Source organism: Alexandromys fortis, unplaced genomic scaffold, assembly GCF_014885135.2.
Source record: "Alexandromys fortis isolate MF-2015 unplaced genomic scaffold, M_Fortis_MF-2015_v1.1 scaffold_180, whole genome shotgun sequence".
In the NCBI taxonomy this organism is placed as follows: Eukaryota; Metazoa; Chordata; class Mammalia; order Rodentia; family Cricetidae; genus Alexandromys; species Alexandromys fortis.
Window position 1 is genome coordinate 387,628 of NW_026068143.1, and position 17,600 is coordinate 405,227.

General features: G+C 39.1%; 1 protein-coding gene across 1 annotated transcript in view; it reads left to right on the top strand.

The window, feature by feature from the left end:
* The window catches only part of Pls3 (plastin 3), a 110,503-nt gene that overhangs the window by 3,167 nt on the left and 89,736 nt on the right, over positions 1–17,600 (top strand). The gene's annotated exons all lie outside the window — the stretch shown is intronic.

Below are 17,600 nucleotides of genomic sequence, written 5' to 3' on the forward strand. Positions count from 1 at the left end.
TTTATCTCTAGAAACCAATTATGAGTGAGTACATCCCATGTTCATCTTTTTGGGTCTGGGTTACCTCACTCAGGATAGTGTTTTCTATTTCCATCCATTTGCATGCAAAATTCGAGAAGTCATTGTTTTTTACCGCTGAGTAGTATTCTAATGTGTATATATTCCACACTTTCTTCATCCATTCTTCTCGAAGCTCAGCCACTTTTCTTTCCCCTATTTGTTGAACTGTCTGTTTGTCTGTCTCTTATCTTTTCTTAATATTTATTCATTTATTTATGTTTGTACATATTTGTGTTTGAGAGTATGCATGTTCCTGGTATTCTTGTAGAGGTCAGAGGACAACTTTGGGTGTTAGACCTCTCATTCCAGCCTACTCTAAGGCATGAGCCAGTAAAATAGGAAAGTATAACTATCTAGCATATTTGCACAACCATTCTCTAAATTCCAGCGTAGAAAAAGAAATTTGTAATCCTCCAGGATACCACAATTTGGGAGGACAGACATTGAGACAGGACCACAGAGACCTTGAATTTATCACAACGCTCCTGTCTCTGCATCCTCAATACTGGGACCCTAGACATATGCCATCACCAGGCAGTGAAATGGCATTACTTAAAACAACTTTGCAAACAGGCCTCATAAGAAGTCATTAGATTCTTACAGTCCTCTGTTTTACTGCTCTATCCTGAAGGAGATGATCCATAATGTTTCTTTCACTGAAACAATATTGTTTCCATTATCAGCTGAATCTGATGTGGAAAGAGCCTCTGTATTAAATAAAATGAAAGGAAATGTGATACTTAGGCACTTTGCTTATAGACATTGGTTCTTGAATGTATTGAATTTGCTTAAAACAACCCCTTTGTAAAGATTTATCTGATCCATAATATAGAGTTCATCAGGTGGGGAAAATTGGGCTGCAACATTGTTTTCTCTGCAAATTTTAGTAAATTCTTCCTGTCTCTATTCTATTTAATGTACTGATGAGAATCTATCAGTTTGTATTTGTACCAAATAACAGATATGACAAGACCTTTCATTAAAATTATTATATATAGTAATATTTTAATAGAATACAGCCTGAAACCTAAAACTCTTCATTCTTCTAGTTTTTGTTGTAGTGGTTGTTGTTTTGAACAGAGTCTCATTTTGTAGCCCTAGCTAGTTTTAAACTCCCGGTGATGTTCTTGTATCAGCCCACACATTCTAAGATTACAAATATTCACTACCATGCTTGGCTGCTTTTAGTCTTAATAGTACAAAAGCAACACTGTTAATATATTGACAGAAGATTTCTGTCCTACCCATCCCAAAACCGTTTAGTCCCAAAGAAACACACAAAGAGCTACATTAATTATAAACTGGTTGGCCTAGTAGCTCAGGCTTCTTATTAACACTTACATCCTACATTAACCCATAATTGTTATCTGTGTTAGCCATGTGGCTTGGTACCTTTTATCAGCAAGGCATTCTCATCTTGCTTCCTCTGTGTCTGGGTGATAACTGCAGACCAACCATTTCCTTTTCCCAGAATTGTCCTGTTTTGGTCATACTTCCTTGGTGTGGGAGGTTCTTCTGTCTATGTGCATCTTTCATTGGTTAATGAATAAAAAACTGCCCTGGCCTATTGATAGGGCAGAACTTAGATAGGCAGGGAAGGTGGAACTGAATTTTAGGAGGAAGAAATCAGAGTCAGAGAGATGCCATGGTGCCACCACCAGAAATAGACCTGCTGGAACGTTACTGGTAGGCCATGACCTCATGGTGATATATAAATTACTAGAAATGGGTTAAACTAAGATGTACGAGTTAGCTACAAAGAAGTTAGAGCTAATGCACCAAGCAGTAATTTAATTAATGCAGTTTCAGTATAATTATTTCAGGTGTAAGCTAGCTGGGCAGGCCAGGAACCAACAAGCCTCCCTCCTTGCAACACTTTCTGCCTGGTCACCCCACCTGTACTTCCTGCCTGGCTACTGGCCAATCAGTGTTTTATTAAAACAATACAAGTGACAGGGTATAAGACCATCGTCCCACAGCATTAGTATTCCTGAGCAGGAGGAATATAGTTCTACTTTCCTTCTTAGTACTTTTTTTTTTTTACTTGCTGAAAACTAAGAATTTTATTTGGTGAAAAGAAATGCCATGGGAGAATGAAGACAAAGTAAGAAGAATGCTATTATACACAGCTACCAGCAGTCTAGTTATAAATGTGATGTCTCATCCTGATTGTGTTACTCTAATAAATTACCTTAGATTGGTGGTTCTCAACCTCTCAACCCTTTGGGAGTCACATATCAGATACCCTGCATATTAGATATTTACATACAATTCATAGAAGTAACAAAATTATAGTTATGAAGTGGTAATGAAATAATTTTTTTTGTTGGGGCTCACCACAACATGAAAAACTATATTAAAGGATTGAATCGTTAAGAAGGTTGAGGACCACCGTCTTAGACTAATACTTATGATTTCTAAACAATAGAAATTCACTGGTCACAAACTAGAGAGTAAGGCATCTAAAAAAGATCAAGTTCCCGGAGACAGACTGCAGGTCATGTTAGGACACGGCAGTATAGATGATGCCATCAAGTGTCCTCACATGGCTGAGACAAGACAGCTGCCAGCGGCCACTTTTTGTTATACTTGTTTTGTTTGAGACAGGGTTTCTCTGTGTAACTTTGGAGACTGTAATGACACTTGCTCTGTAGACCAGGCTGGCCTTGAACTCACAGCATCCACCTACCTCTGCCTCCTGAGTGCTGGGTTTAAAGGCATGTACACCACGGACTGGTGCTAGGGTCACTTTTATAAGGACGGTAATACCATTCATGAGAGTTCCATCCATTTGACCAAATCACCTCCCAAATACCCCAATTTTCAATTAACATTCAAAAGTTGAATGGAGGGTAGAAAACTTACTAACATTCACATCAAAGCATGAAATCAATATGCTTAGCTAAGAAAGTTACTGCCTATGAGTGAATTAATTTTTCATGGAAGGGTGAAGAAAGTAAAGTCGTAAGTAGTGTTATTTATGCTTTATTTCATAGGACTGAAGTTCAGCAATGTTTTCTATAAAATCCCCTGGCTGCAATTATGGGTTATATAGTCAGACATGAGACAGAATCATTGCTTCCACATACCCCAAGTCTTCTTTCATTGGCTAAACTTATCTTGGGCAAAAGTTACTTAATCTGTTAGTTCATTTTATTTTGTTGTTTTCACTTGATTTTTTTTTTGGGGGGGGGAGGTTTACAGGATCTCCCTATGTAAGCCAAGTTGGCCTGGAACTTACTATGTATCCAGAATAGCCTTGTGTTAATCTTCCTGCCTCTGCTTCCACAGAATTTTGATGTGTTTTTTTGTTTGTCTACTTCTTCTTATTAATTTTTAAATAAAATTTACACTTATTATTTATTTATTGACCCCCAAATGTCCCACTTTTTAATACCAACTCCTTATTGATGAAAATTTAGTACTTCAATGGAAGTGGGGGGGTGGTTACTAACATTCAGACCTGAGCATGGAATTGAGAAGAAAGGTGGAGTCATAAGTAGTGTTATAATTTGGGTTTATTTAAAGTACTACTTTATTTTGTGGGCTACAAGTGCTGGTGTAGCAGAATGCATGCATGCTGCGGCATGCATCTACAAGTCAAAGAAAACATGTAGAAGTCTGTTCTTTCTCTCTGCCATTTGAACTCCAGGGATTGAACACAAGTTATCAAGCTTGGTGGCAAGTAGCTTAAAAGTCACGGAGCCATCTCACAGACCTGTTTATTTGTTTTCGAGATAAGACCTCAAGTAGACCAAGTTGGCCTCAATCTTTCTATTATTATTTTTATTGCTGTTGTTGTTATTATTACATTTGTTTACCTTTTGTGTGTACATATATGTATATTACATAGGTTTGTGGAGGATATCTGGGGAAGTCAATTCTCTTCCACTATGTGGGTTTCTAGGATCGAATTCTGCTAGTCAAGCTAGATGACAAACATGTGTAACCACTGCGAATTCTCCCTGGCTTATAGCCTTAAAAACTTTATGTGGCCAAAGATGACACTGAATTTTTAATCCATCTGCCTTCATGTTCTGAGTACTGGGGTTACAGCTATGTGCTACTGTGCCCACATTACATAGTGGCGGTGATCAAAACTAAGGTTTCATTGTGCATGCTAGGCAAGTACTCTACCAACTGAACTACATCCCAAGCCCTATTATTGCACTTTCAGGCAGACTTACTATGTAGCCTAATTTGGTCTGGGATTCATGATTATCCTGCCTCAGTCTCTCAAATGGTGGGATTATAGGTGTGTACCATTACGCCTGATAGAAGTTTCTGTAAACCTTATTTTCTTACCTGAAAGTGGGAATAATGCTACTAGTAGGGAAGAATGGTTAGCATTAAACATGGCAATGTTGATAAAATTCTTGAAGGAACATGTCATAGAGACACATGTTCATAACGAGTAGTGATTATAGTTATGATTTGCATTTTCTCTGCAGTAAAATTTTACCAGTAGAATTGCATTGACATTTTTAAAAGTGAAAAGAAAAGGAAGCAGATAGTCATCTGTCAGTTTGCTATTGAAGATTATAAATGATAAAGCAAGGATGCTTATTTCTATTTGATTCACTAATTAAAGTTTGCCTAACTGAAACAGTCTCATGTAGCCCCGGCTAGCCAAAAACTCGGTATGTTACCAAGGGTGACTTTTAATTCCTAATACTCCCCTATATACCTCTTGAGTGCGGAGATTGCAGTCGGTTTCTATCATGCTGGCCTTTGTTGTTGTTGTTTGTTTGTTTGCTTGTTTGTTTGAGATAGGGTAATATACTATAGTCCAAACTAACCTTGATGTACACAGCTAAAGCTAGCCTCAGTCATTGTATGCTTCTTGTCACAGGCCACTGGGTGCTAAGACGAGAGGCATGAGTTTCCACACCAGGCTCTAATTCATATTTTAATCTATTTCATATCATATAATGATACACTTCTTAATGAATACCCCTTGAGACTACTAATTTACTCAGTTGCACTGAAAAACAAAATTAAGAAAATAGATGAATCTGGAAAATATTAAGTGGGGTGATCTGGAGTCTGAAAGACAAAAGTTCCATTTTATTGCATATGCAGATTGTATTTATTAATGAATAGACATGTGTATGAATGGTTACCAATGTGAGTATACCCTATGAGCTACAAAGGAGCAAAAGAGAGGTATTTAGGAAGAGAAGAGTAATAGGGCATGTAAGACAAGCAGGAAAAGATGTGGGGTGGATATGAGGGGACTAAAGGGACTGGGGGAGATTATGTAGGGTAGACTTTTGTTTGAAAGTGCGAAAACAAAACCTAATATTTTGTATACTAATTTTTAAAACAACATTAAAAAACATACAATTCTGGAGCCAGGAGCAGTGTCTATAATCCCAATACTGAGAAAACTGAAAAAGGAGGGTCTCTGTATATACAGGCAAGCCTGAGCTATACAGTGAGCAAGAGGCAATCCTAAGCTACACAGGGAGACCCTGTCTCTAAAGCACAACAGATAAACAAACTAGAAAGAACTAGAACTAGAAAACAGCTATAGACTGGACACATCACTTGGTGATAGATGGCCTATCTACTGTATGCTACACTTCTACACCCATTTGCTTACCTGCTTTGTATGGTTGCTTCTGTGTTACTACAACAGACCTGAATCCTTAAAAGAGATTGTATGACCTGCATGCAAGGAATACTTGGTATGCATAGGCTGGGGTGTGGCTTGAGTGCAGAACACTTGGCTAGCATTCTCAAGCCCTGGAGTAATACCACCCATCACCCACGAATACACATTGAAAATCCCAGTCCTTTTCAACAAATATTGCTGACTTTTGACTTAAAAATATTTCTTAGTAATATGATCTTATATGATATACTTTATTGGGGAGTCTATAATGTGTTTGAATTTTTATTTTTTTAATTAATATTATTTTTAATTAAGGCGGGGTGTATTTCCATCAAGAGTGTTCCTATCTATAGAGGTCATCATATGCCCTCAAGTTGGAGTTACAGGCAATTGTGGGTCATCCAGTGTGGTTGTTGAGAATCAAACATGTCTTCTACAAGAACAATGATATGCTCTTACCAACTAAGCCATCTCTCCAGCCCATTTTTTTTTATTTTAATTTTGTATGAAAGTAGGAGATAGCTTAGTCAGTAATGTGTTTGCCAAGGAAACATAGGGACCTGATTTAAGATTCCTATCATCCACATTAAAAGCCTGATGTCCTTCCTCATATCTTCCCTTCTGCTTTTCTATCTTCTGTGTCCTATCCCCATTCTCCTGCTTCCTAAACAACACTCTCCCCACTCACTGCCAGAGGGATTTTCTAATACTATATGGTCAGCCCTGAAAACATACATGCAAGTAACATTATCCAGACCGAGCAGATTTTATTTATATATTTAGGCATATGTGTTGGGCATGATGGTTACGTGACTTTAATCCCAACTTTCAAGAGACAGAGTCAGGAGGATCGCTATGAGTTCAAGCGTAGCATATTGCACAAAGCCAGCCAGACTGCACAAAGAGACATGTCTCAAAATATAAGCACACACTTCCACACACACACACACACACACACACACATGAAGGCATGCATACAACAATAATGACCATGAATTTGAGAGACAGCAAGGAGAGGGGAGACATAGGAAAGGTTTGAGGATTAAAATGTTTGTCTTAGTTACTATCGCTGTGATGAAAAACCATGGGGAAGAAAGGGTTTATCTCGGTTATGTTTCACATTGCTGTTCATCACTGAAGGGAATCAGAGCGGGAGCTCACACAAGACCAGTACATAGGAGCTGGTGCAGAGGTCAAGAGGGGTGCTGCTTACTGGCTTACTCCCCATGACTTGCTCAGCCTACTTTCATATAGAACCGAGAACCAATAGCCCAGGAGTATCCACATCCACAATGGGCTGGGCCCTCCCCCATCAATCACTAATTAATACCCTATAAGCTTTTCTACAGTCTCGTCTTCTGGAGGCATTTTCTCAACTGAGATTATGACTCCTTCTTGTGTCATGTTGACATAAAACTAGACAGCACATTAGTATAATCTCAAAATACTAAAAAGATATTCAAAAAACTGGGCACAGAGGCACCCATGTGTAATCTTGATGCTAGAAAGACAAGTAGAACCCTAGGATTCGCTGACTATCCAGTCTAGTCTAATGAGAAAGCCTCAGTTAACAGTGAGAGATCTTATCTCAAAAAATTATGGGTGGAAAGGACACAGTATGACAGCTGGCCTTCCACACACAGAAGCACGCCCACATGTACACCCTTCTGTCTACATAAACACAAATGTTTGTGGCACTTTGTTAGGCTTAGTTAAAAGCCTATGACATCTTGTCCACTACCTGGAAGTTATCTTGCCTGTTCAGTATATGAATGGGGTGCTCTAGTGGGAAGACAGCTTTCCTGTCTGCTTGCACCCTTCTACCAGGTAATCGGATGACATTGGTAAACAACCCAGCCAGCACATATTTGATGTTGAAATAACCCAGAGATGTTTCTTTCCTCTTGTTTAAGTATCATGTTCCTTTTTATATGTATCAAAACTCATATGAACTCATATGAAACTAGGTTGTGAAAAAGGATTGATTTTTATACCTGTTTCTTTGCCTTTGTCCACTAGTTGAACGAAAAGTGCTACCAAGAGATGTTGCCTGGTGCCAGCAAAAATTCTTGTAGGTAATTCTTCTGTGACATTTGTAATAGAACCCCTCCGATATTTAGACAAATACCCAATTAACTTTATAACTGCAAGTTACATTTAAAAATGGTCTATGATTAAAATCTTTGAACTGCTTGTCATATGGTGACTCAAACTGTTCTAAAAATATTAAAGAAAAAACACGTCATCTTTTGCTACCAGAATTCTGCTTCCAGTTTGGTAAACTGAATTGCATCTTTTTTCCCAATATCTGCCTAACAGGGGTTCACACTGATCAAGAAATGGATTATTTATCTTCAAGGGCCCATTTGAGTTCTATGAGTTCAGAAACATCTTGTGATTTCAGATCTACTACTTGTTTTCTGCTGTCATGCTGTGGTCTCATTAGTATTGTTTGCCTTGTGCCTAAGCTCCCCTAGCCCTCATTCACACTCTGTCTCCCCTTTTCTCTCCCTCCCCCCTCCCTTGCAGCAACAGTTTTACTGAGATTTAACTTTTATACCATACAGTTCACTTCTTAAGGGTATAACTAAATAATTTTTAGCCAATTCATTATGCAACAAACACAATCTATTTTTGGATCGTTTCCCTCAAACCCTTGAGCAGTGGTTCTCAAACTCCCTAATGATGTGGCCCTTCAATACAGTTTCTCATGTTGTAGTGACCCTAAACATAAAATTACTTCATGGCTACTTCATAACTGTAACTGTAATTTTGCTACTGTTAATGAATCTTGCTACTGTTAATGTAATGTAAATGTCGGATATACAGGATATCTGGTATGCAAGTGGTTGCAACCCACAGGTTGAGAACCATTGCCCTAAAAGGAACCCCTTCCCCCATGAGCTCCAATTTCTTATTTTCCTCCAACTCTTCTCCTCCCTAGAAACCACTAGCTTCCTTTTTTTGTAAATTGCATGTAACTAGAATCATAAACAACACATGATCTTTGTAGCTGGTTTTGAGTTAGCTCAATTTGTGCAAAGTGCATCCACTCATTCAACATTGTCAGTATCTTTGTTTTTTAGTATGTTATTTTGCATATTTAGTAGATACAGACTCAAATATTGAAACATTGGAATTGTTGCAGAAATAGTAAATAGTGATAGTATTTTAAATGGTTATGTATGTATGTTCTCTCTCTCTCTCTCTCTCTCTCTCTCTCTCTCTCTCTCTCTCTCTCTCTCACACACACACACACACACACAGGCATACCCCCAAGAAAAAGAGACACAGACTCTGAACTTCACCAAAATGTGTTCTGAACATATTCAAGAATTAAGCAACCAATTCTAACAGATAAGCCATAATTTCTTTAAGACCCCAAAGCATGATGATTATAGGTTTTTAAATGTGCTTTATGATTTATTCCCAACATTATTCAAGATATCTTTAGCAGAACTTTCTTTTCGTGAAACCTTCAGTGGTTGAAATTTACATTCTGGTTAAGATTTCAATTGAAGTATTTCACTCAAAACAATACTTTATAACCTAGACACACAAGTTGATCAATAGAGAGTAGCACACTCACCTACCTTGACATTCTTACAAGTTACAGCCTTATTCATATGTCTTCCAAAAGCAAAGTGTTACAATCCTAGTATTTAAGAAGTTGAACCAGGAATATCACCTTGAGTTTCAGGATAACCTAGGCTGCAGCGCAAGGACAGATTTCAAAACACAAACAAAAAAGGACTGCAAGATGTCTCAGTTGCCAAAAACCTTGCAGTGCTAGCCTAATGATGACCTGAATTCCATGCCTGGAACTCATGTTGGCAGGAGAGAGCAAACTCCTGGAAATAGTCAACTAAATTCTACAGGTAGTCACTGTATGTATTCACTGGCATACTCAGTAGCTTTCCTGAGTACGTTTTGGATTGGCTGTATTTGGTGGTCATAGTGTTGGGTTGGTGAAGAGAAGGCAATTCTCATTTTTCTGATGCAAGCTGACTTTTCAAGGCAACCCAGAACTTAGACACAGTGAAACATGTAGTGATAACGATGATACTGATGATGATAGTAATAATAATAATAATTTTTAAAATAAAACAATACCAGGCATGGTTGCATGTGCCTTTAATTCCAGTATTCAAGAGGAAGAGGCAGGAGGATCTATATGAGCTACAGACAAACCAGGGCCACATAGACTGTTTTATTTTTTAAAAAGTTTTTAATACCTAAAATAAAAAATAAAAAATAAATAAAAAAAATGTAGTATGTGTCAACTAGGTAGCCAGCATTAGGTACTTAATAGCCCCATATAAAAAGTAACACAAAATATCTGTAGACAAAAGCAAGACATTCTATAATGTAGTATTCAATGATTGTAAGACAAGAGTCACAAGTGTTTTATGTTTCTACAGTAAGTACATCCAATACAGTCTCCAGCGCACATCGGTAGATTGGTTGCTGGATTCTTGCATTTGCATCTAACCTATGCGAATCCTATAGTGTACTTTAAATCATTGGATAAAATGGCAGCTGTATTATTTAGAAAATAACAGTGACAAGAGAAAAGGACTCTATGTGGTTAGTAAAAGATAAAATCCAAAGATATTTGCTGCTCACAGTTGACTGAATCTGGCAAATAGGAGGAGGTCTGGCACCCCTGGTAATTTATCTTTTCAATGGATTAAATAGATGACAGCTCAAGCAATCTGCTTTCCCATTGATGGTATCAGGAGTCCTTTACTTTGGGCAAATCCCTAGCTTTTGTTTTGCAAATGGAACCTAGGAGGCCAGAAAGGAAGCCCAATCCCAAAAACACGCTTAAAACACCCCTTTTTTCATCATAAGAGGACTTCTGAAGCTTCTTTTTAGCTTTTAATGTTTTACCCTTTTTCCAAACCTCCTTGAGCTTGCCACAAAGAATTATCCTCTAGGGGTTTCAGCCCTGCTATTTTCATACATTGTTTTCATAATCCCTACAACATGCATTCAATATAGCTTATCTTACATTTTTTTCTCATTATTTCACTTGCCTTGATTTTGCCATTGAACTAGTAGTAGAAGACTAAGTCTTTGTGTTCTGCAAATATGCTTTTTTCATTCTTCTTAGGATAATTCAAGGGTAGTACCTAGCAAGCACTTATAAAAGAATAGTCATAGATTCACCCACTCATTTATTTAGCTGTTTATTTATTTATTAGTTAGTTCATGGAAGGACAACTTTGCCTAAGCTGGTCTCAAACCTTCATTGCTGCTACCTCAGCCTCCCAAATTACTGGAATCACAGGTGTGTATCCACATGCCCATTGCTTAAATCAATCTTTTAACAGACAACAAAGACAAGGGGCACAGGGACACTGGAAATTTTAACCCACCCAATGATGACAATGACTTTCAGTGAAGCTGTAGAGTAGAAAGCTAATGTTGGTTTAAAATGCCCAAAGCCTATCACATGTATTTCAACCAGCTTTTGCTTTTTATTCTTAGTTTCAACAAAATTCTTAAGTAGCTACAGATATGTCTCAGTAATTTTTTTTTGACAAAATGTCTATGGAACAACCGGCTTGCATTACAAGACCTTCACACTCAGTGTAGCCTCTGCAGCTAGAAAAATATTTCACAAGTGCCGAGTTAAAGAATTAGCATCCATGATTCACATATATTTTTATTTTGAGTTGGAAACGTGAAAAGCAGTCCTCATTAAACAATAAGATTGCTTATTGAAATTATCGCTCTCTGGTTCAAAAAGATTTAAAGACTTTTCCAGCTCTACCAAGATTTACTCCATGACTAATATTTTAATTACCTGAGAAATTTTTAAAATCACACTTCATTTTAATAAAAATGATGTGTCAGACATGATAAAGAGAAATATAGAATCAAGAGTTAGTCCAAGAATCTAATGCATTATACACAGAATACAATTCTCATATACGACATAATTGTTAAAAATAATGATGGTTTTCATTTTTTTTTTTTCGAGACAGGGTTTCTCTGTGGTTTTTGGAGCCTGTCCTGGAACTAGCTCTTGTAGACCAGGCTGGTCTCAAACTCACAGAGATCCGCCTGCCTCTGCCTCCCAAGAGCTGGGATTAAAGGCGTGTGCCACCACCGCCCGGCTGGGTTTTTTTTTGTTTGTTTTTTTGTTTTTTTGAGACAGGGTTTCTCTGTGTAGTCCTGGCTGTCCTGGAACATACCATGTAGACCAGGCTAGCCTAGAACTCAGAAAGACGCCTGTCTCTGTCTCCTGAGTGTTGTGCCACTACGACCCAGGAAATATTGAGTTCTTGAAAATAAATTGTGAAATAGGTACAATTAATTGATGCAATTGGGACTGGGACTCTGTGTGGTTCTAAAGTAGAGTGCTTGTCCAGCTATGCTCAAAGCCTCAAGCTCAATCTCAAATACAAACAAACAAAAATGACCTATAACTTAAAACCAATAGAATAAATCTGTTTGATAAATAATTTAGTATTTAACTGACCAAGATTCTCTTAAGATTCTATTATATAAAGTTTGTGTAATCGAATTACATTGGAATAAAGTATAGAAAGAATGATACCATTTTTTAATTTATTATTAGTTTTCAACTTTTTATATGTATTAATTTATTATTGCCAGATGGGGATGGCACTCCCCTTTAATCCCAGCACGCTGGAGTCAGAGGCAGGCACAGATCTCCGAGTTTCAGACCAGCCTGCCCTACAGAGCAAGTTTAACAACAGCCAGAGTTACACAGAGAAAATGTCTCAAAAAAATTGTGTGTGAGCTCAGTTGTGCATGCTGTTATGTCCATGGAAGTCAGTGGGCATTTTTCCTTCTACCATGTGGGTCCCAGGTATCCAACTCAGGTTACTTAGTTTGGTAGCAAACACCTTTCTTTACTTGTTGAGCCATGATCTTTCAAGACCTTTTATTGGATTACTAATAGTATTTTTATTTTATTTTGTTTTGTTTTCTCTGTGTAGCCCTATCTGTTTTAAACTCTTCTTGTAAAACGGTGCAAAGTGGACCTTGTGGGGTGGGAGCCAGAGGCCTCACCATGGGTGGGAGACAAATACACCATGCAGGAAGAGCTTATGTGGGAGTTTTATTGAGCTAAAGGGAGTGGGGAAGGGAAGAGAGAAAGAGAAACTCAGAAAGGAAGAAGAGGCAAGGATCAGTCTGACTCTTCAGAAGAGCTGCCAGAAAACAGAGAGGGGGAGTGGGGAGAGCTTCTCTCTTAAAGGAACCTTTGTACCTGTGTACATATGTAGTGATATCACAGCCATAGGACCCTGGGTTGGCCAGGGTACTGCCTGGGTTTATCTTGCCAGGTGACAGGGGCCAGCATAATGCCTGAATCCTAACAACTTTCTTTGTAGACCATGTTGGCCTCAAACTCAGAGATCTACCTGCCTCTGCCTCCCAAGTTCTGGGACTAAAGGCAAGCAGCACCATGCCAGATTAAATTATTTATTTTTTAATTTACTCTTCAATAACAAAATAAGTTATAAGATAACATCAAACACATTGGTATAGGACCATACAGACCAAAACCCTCAGAAAATGTCAGAGAAAACCTGTGGACTAGATTGAAAAAGTATTGGAAAAAGCAATAATGAAAATGGAAACACACATGCAGAAAGGTAGAATGGACAGAGAAAAAAACCTAAGAGAGAAATTGAATCCTTTTATGAGCTTCAAGAAGGATAGGAGGAAATGCTTTCAACTTTTTATGATATTGATTTGAAGTTATTTATCACAAAGCTGTGGTGGATAGAAAATTGGAGACAGAGGGAAATAACTAAAAACACTAGGTTATTGATTCACAAGGTCCTAAGAGACCTGTATATAGCTTTTCCTTACTATTGTTTTACAAGAAGAGACCCATAAAATAACCATTAGTACAATAAACATTCACTGAACTTCTACAGACCAGAGGACTTTGTAAGGAGCTGTTAGAGGACTTAGAGCCTATTACCTGCCTGTAAGCACCTGAGGGGACACCAAAGAGCATCTGGGCAGGGTGATTTACATAGATAAGAAAACCAGCAACTTTAGGTTACCTTTGTAAACTATCCTCTGTGTGTTCAATTCACAGAGTGAAAGGGCAGAAAGGAAAGCAGTCTAAAAACACCTCTCCCTGAGTGAGGCTCCAGAGATCAAAATGCTGACCTTTGAAAATACCCTTGGAATGAAAGGTAGCTTGGCTATATCTTTGGCTATCTTCGTGGTACGCATTACAAAGGCTTTCTACTGGGGTTATACTGTTGGGCTTGTCAAACAGGAATCTCAACTACAATCCAAAAGTTTGCTTCTGTGTGCATAAGGCTCACATTATCTCTTGGGAATTACTGAGGTAATGAGCTATCACACCATGGTTTTAAAAGTATGCACTGCTAAACTGCCATTAAAGAGTGAAGCTTGACTGAGGGTTTGTGTGTGTGTGTGTGTGTGTGTGTGTGTGTGTGTGTGTGTGTGTGTTGTGTAGAGGATGCTTTGTTTTGGTGCTGAGGATTAATCCCCGTGTGCTGTTCCCTGTGGGGAAACATTCTACCATTGGACACACCCCACCTCTTTTGACTGAACTTGGAGACTTTTAGAGAAGGTAAAAAGATAGTTCAGTTGATAAAGGGCAGGTCTGACAAACAGGGGAATCCCAGTTAGAGGTCTTTAAAGCATAGCTGGGAAGATGCCTCTTTGGATAAAGCTCTTGCTAGTGCAAGTAGCAAATTCCTGAAAATCCTGGTGCTCAGGAGGTAGAGACAGGATCCCTGGGAAAAGCTGCCTAAGTTCTGGTTCAGCCTGAAACCTGCCTTAAAAAACAAAGAACTCTGCCACTACACGTGACCTCTCTCTCTCTCTCTCTCTCTCTCTCTCTCTCTCTCTCTCTCTCTCTCTCTCGCACACACACACACACACACACACACACACACACACGCCACATGCATACACGCAGAAAGAAAAGAAAAGATGTGTGGCACCATCTCTTTAGGTGTGCTGCTTGGGGTGTTCCTCTAACCTCCACACAAGGGCATACAAATAAAACCTGAAAATGGACAAGATGGTTTCTGTTTTGTTTGTTTTACAGGGCCTAAAGTACCCCCAGGCAGGCCTTGCTCACAACTGCTAAGGATGACCTTGAACTTCCTGCCCAGATCTCCAACTTGTTAGGATTTCAGGCAGAGATTCACTTCAGGGCTTCCCAATTCTAGTCAAATACCTTACCAAATATACTACCTTCCAAGGTACATAAGGTTTGGGTTTGTTTTTACTAAGAAACAGATACCTGTAAATAAAACATACACTTAACATTTAACATTTTTTTTCTACCTTTTTTTGAGAGTTTTCCACTCTGTAGCCCAAACTAGCATCTGCCTCATGAGCACTGGGGCTAGAGATAAGTGCCATCATTCTACATCGCAGCATTGCTACAGTCTGTCTTATTTTATTTTACAGTTAATTCATTCATTATGCACCTGCTTATACACATTCGAGTGCGATTCACCTGTGAGGTGAGCTTATGTGCTAGTCAGCGGACACCTTTGAAGATTAGGTTCTCTTCTTCCACCACTTTCTGGAATTGAGCTCACATCTTCAGACCTTGTGGCAAGCACCTTTGCCCATGGAGCCACTTTGCTGTCCCTCTCTGCCTTATTTTAAATTCTGGAACTAGAAAAGTAAAGTAAAATCAAATACAAAGTTAAACTAGACAAACTCCTCTGTACTGGAACACTGCCAGAAACCTGATTCACTGTTGTGACGTTAGTGATTCTACCTCAAAAGTGGGTGGGAATTGTTCAGTAGTGACGGGCATAGTAAAGGTAGAGAACCAAACTTTCTTATTTAATGTGTCCAAAAATGGAGTGTAAAGTGTGCCAGTGACCATACCAAGCCTTGGGCTAATTACGGAAAGCTAGGAATCTCACTCTGGAGCCTCCTGTAAATGTGCGTGATAGCACACTGCATGCTCCACCCTGCCTGACTCAATGCAACGTGACACATAACAGAAATTTAATGTCTCTTAAAAGCACGAGTGCACTCTCATTATTCACCTTTCTGGGCCTTTTCTAAGGTCTCATAGTTGGCTAATCATTGACTAATAATTAACCATTTTCTCCAGTGCCAAGTCTTTGCCTGCTAGTCTAGTTTGTAGGCACTGTGTATCCCCCTCATTTAAGAAGGCCTAGAGCCAAGGTGGTAGTACTTGCCTTTAATGCCAGCACTTGGGATGCAGAGGCAAGCAGATCTCTTTTAGCCCAGTGTGGTCTATAACGTGAGCTCTAGGACAGCCAGGAATACACGGAGAAACCCTGTATTTAAGCCAAAAAAAAAAAAAGGCCTTGGATTCACTACAAGTCCTGTCCTCCCCTATTCTCTTTGCCTTCAATTCACTGTGTAGCACAGGTTAGCTTTGAACATTTTAGCAATCCTCTTTCATCCTGCCCTTCCTGGGGTCACAGGTATAAAATGCCACACCCGAATAGAGTAGTTTCTCTGGCAAAATTCACAGTAACTATTCGATAGAGAAGCACAATGATGAAAGCATTTAAACATATTGGAAGAAAGCATACATTATTTAAATTAACTTTACTTTTATACTTTCTATAACAAAATCTTTGAAAAGATTTCATATAGCATATAATTTGCCTTAATTAAAACATTATGTTTATTTATTTACTTGTGTGTGTGTGTGTGTATGTGTGTGTGCACGCACCAAGGCCCAAGAATGGAGGTCACATAGAGAGAGCAGTTCACTGCTTCCATCGTTTGGGTTCAGGGTTGGAACTCAGGTAGACAGGTTTGACAAGTGTCTTTACCCACCAAGCCATCTCACTGGCACTTGCATCCAAGTTTTAAGCATCTCCTATTTTCCAATTCTTTCCTGGCATATGTAACACAGAACTTAACTGAACCAACTTTAAATTTTTTACCAAACTTATCAAGCGCACACCTCCTGAACAACAACAAAAATGTCTAGGGCTGGAATGGTAATGATTTTTTTTTCTACTGTTCTCTCCTATAATTCAATTTAGACAGGATTCAGGGGAAACTTTCACCTTTGGGCCTCCAGGCTGATTTTGGACATAGGATGAGCAGCCGACTGGAAGAGATCCTGAGGGGAAACGTGTAGTGACAGTGACAAGGAGGCGGGACTATGGGCAAGGGAAAAGATAAAATGAAACCACACAGGTCTCCAAGTTTTCTCAGGGGCCAGGCCACGGAGAAGACCTAGTGACTCTTGCAATGCAGGCAAGGGATTTCTACTGCCTCTTCCTTCTTTCACCTACCTCTCACGCTTCAAGTACAAAGCTACCAGACAGGTGATTTAAGCCAACAATTCATTTGGCTGGAGCCAAATACACAGAGGCCTTGCCCTGACTATGATGAAATGGGCGTGGTAGTGCTAGGGGGTTAGCCCAGTACTAGATGGTTGAGCCCCGAGATCACCAATTTGAGGCCAGCCTTGGCTACAAAGTGTGACCCTCTCTCAAAACGTATAAGGCAGAAACAAAGGGAAAGTGGATAGAGGTTTCCCCCGCAAAGTTCTTTGACGCCAGGTCTGGACAGAGCAACATTTTGTACTATACCTTCTTAATGAAGGGAGAAACTGCACCTTCACCCGCATAGCTGACGTAAATAGGCAACATTCAAACACGATCCGAAACCCCTAACCTTACATTTATTTCAGTAATGTGTTTTTTTTTTTTTTTTAAACATGTATCCCAAGCCAGGCACTATAGATTTATAAGTAGTTCTTACACCAGGTAGGGAGTGAAGAATAATACTTGCAAACACAGAGTTCCAGTTCTCATCTCTCCTGAGTGCCCATCCCTCTGCCTAGTCTCTCAGCTCTCAGCCCAGTTGATGTGACAGGCTCCTGGCCCAATCCCCTTCCTGGTTCCCAGGCGGCTGGTGAACACCACCCGAGCCA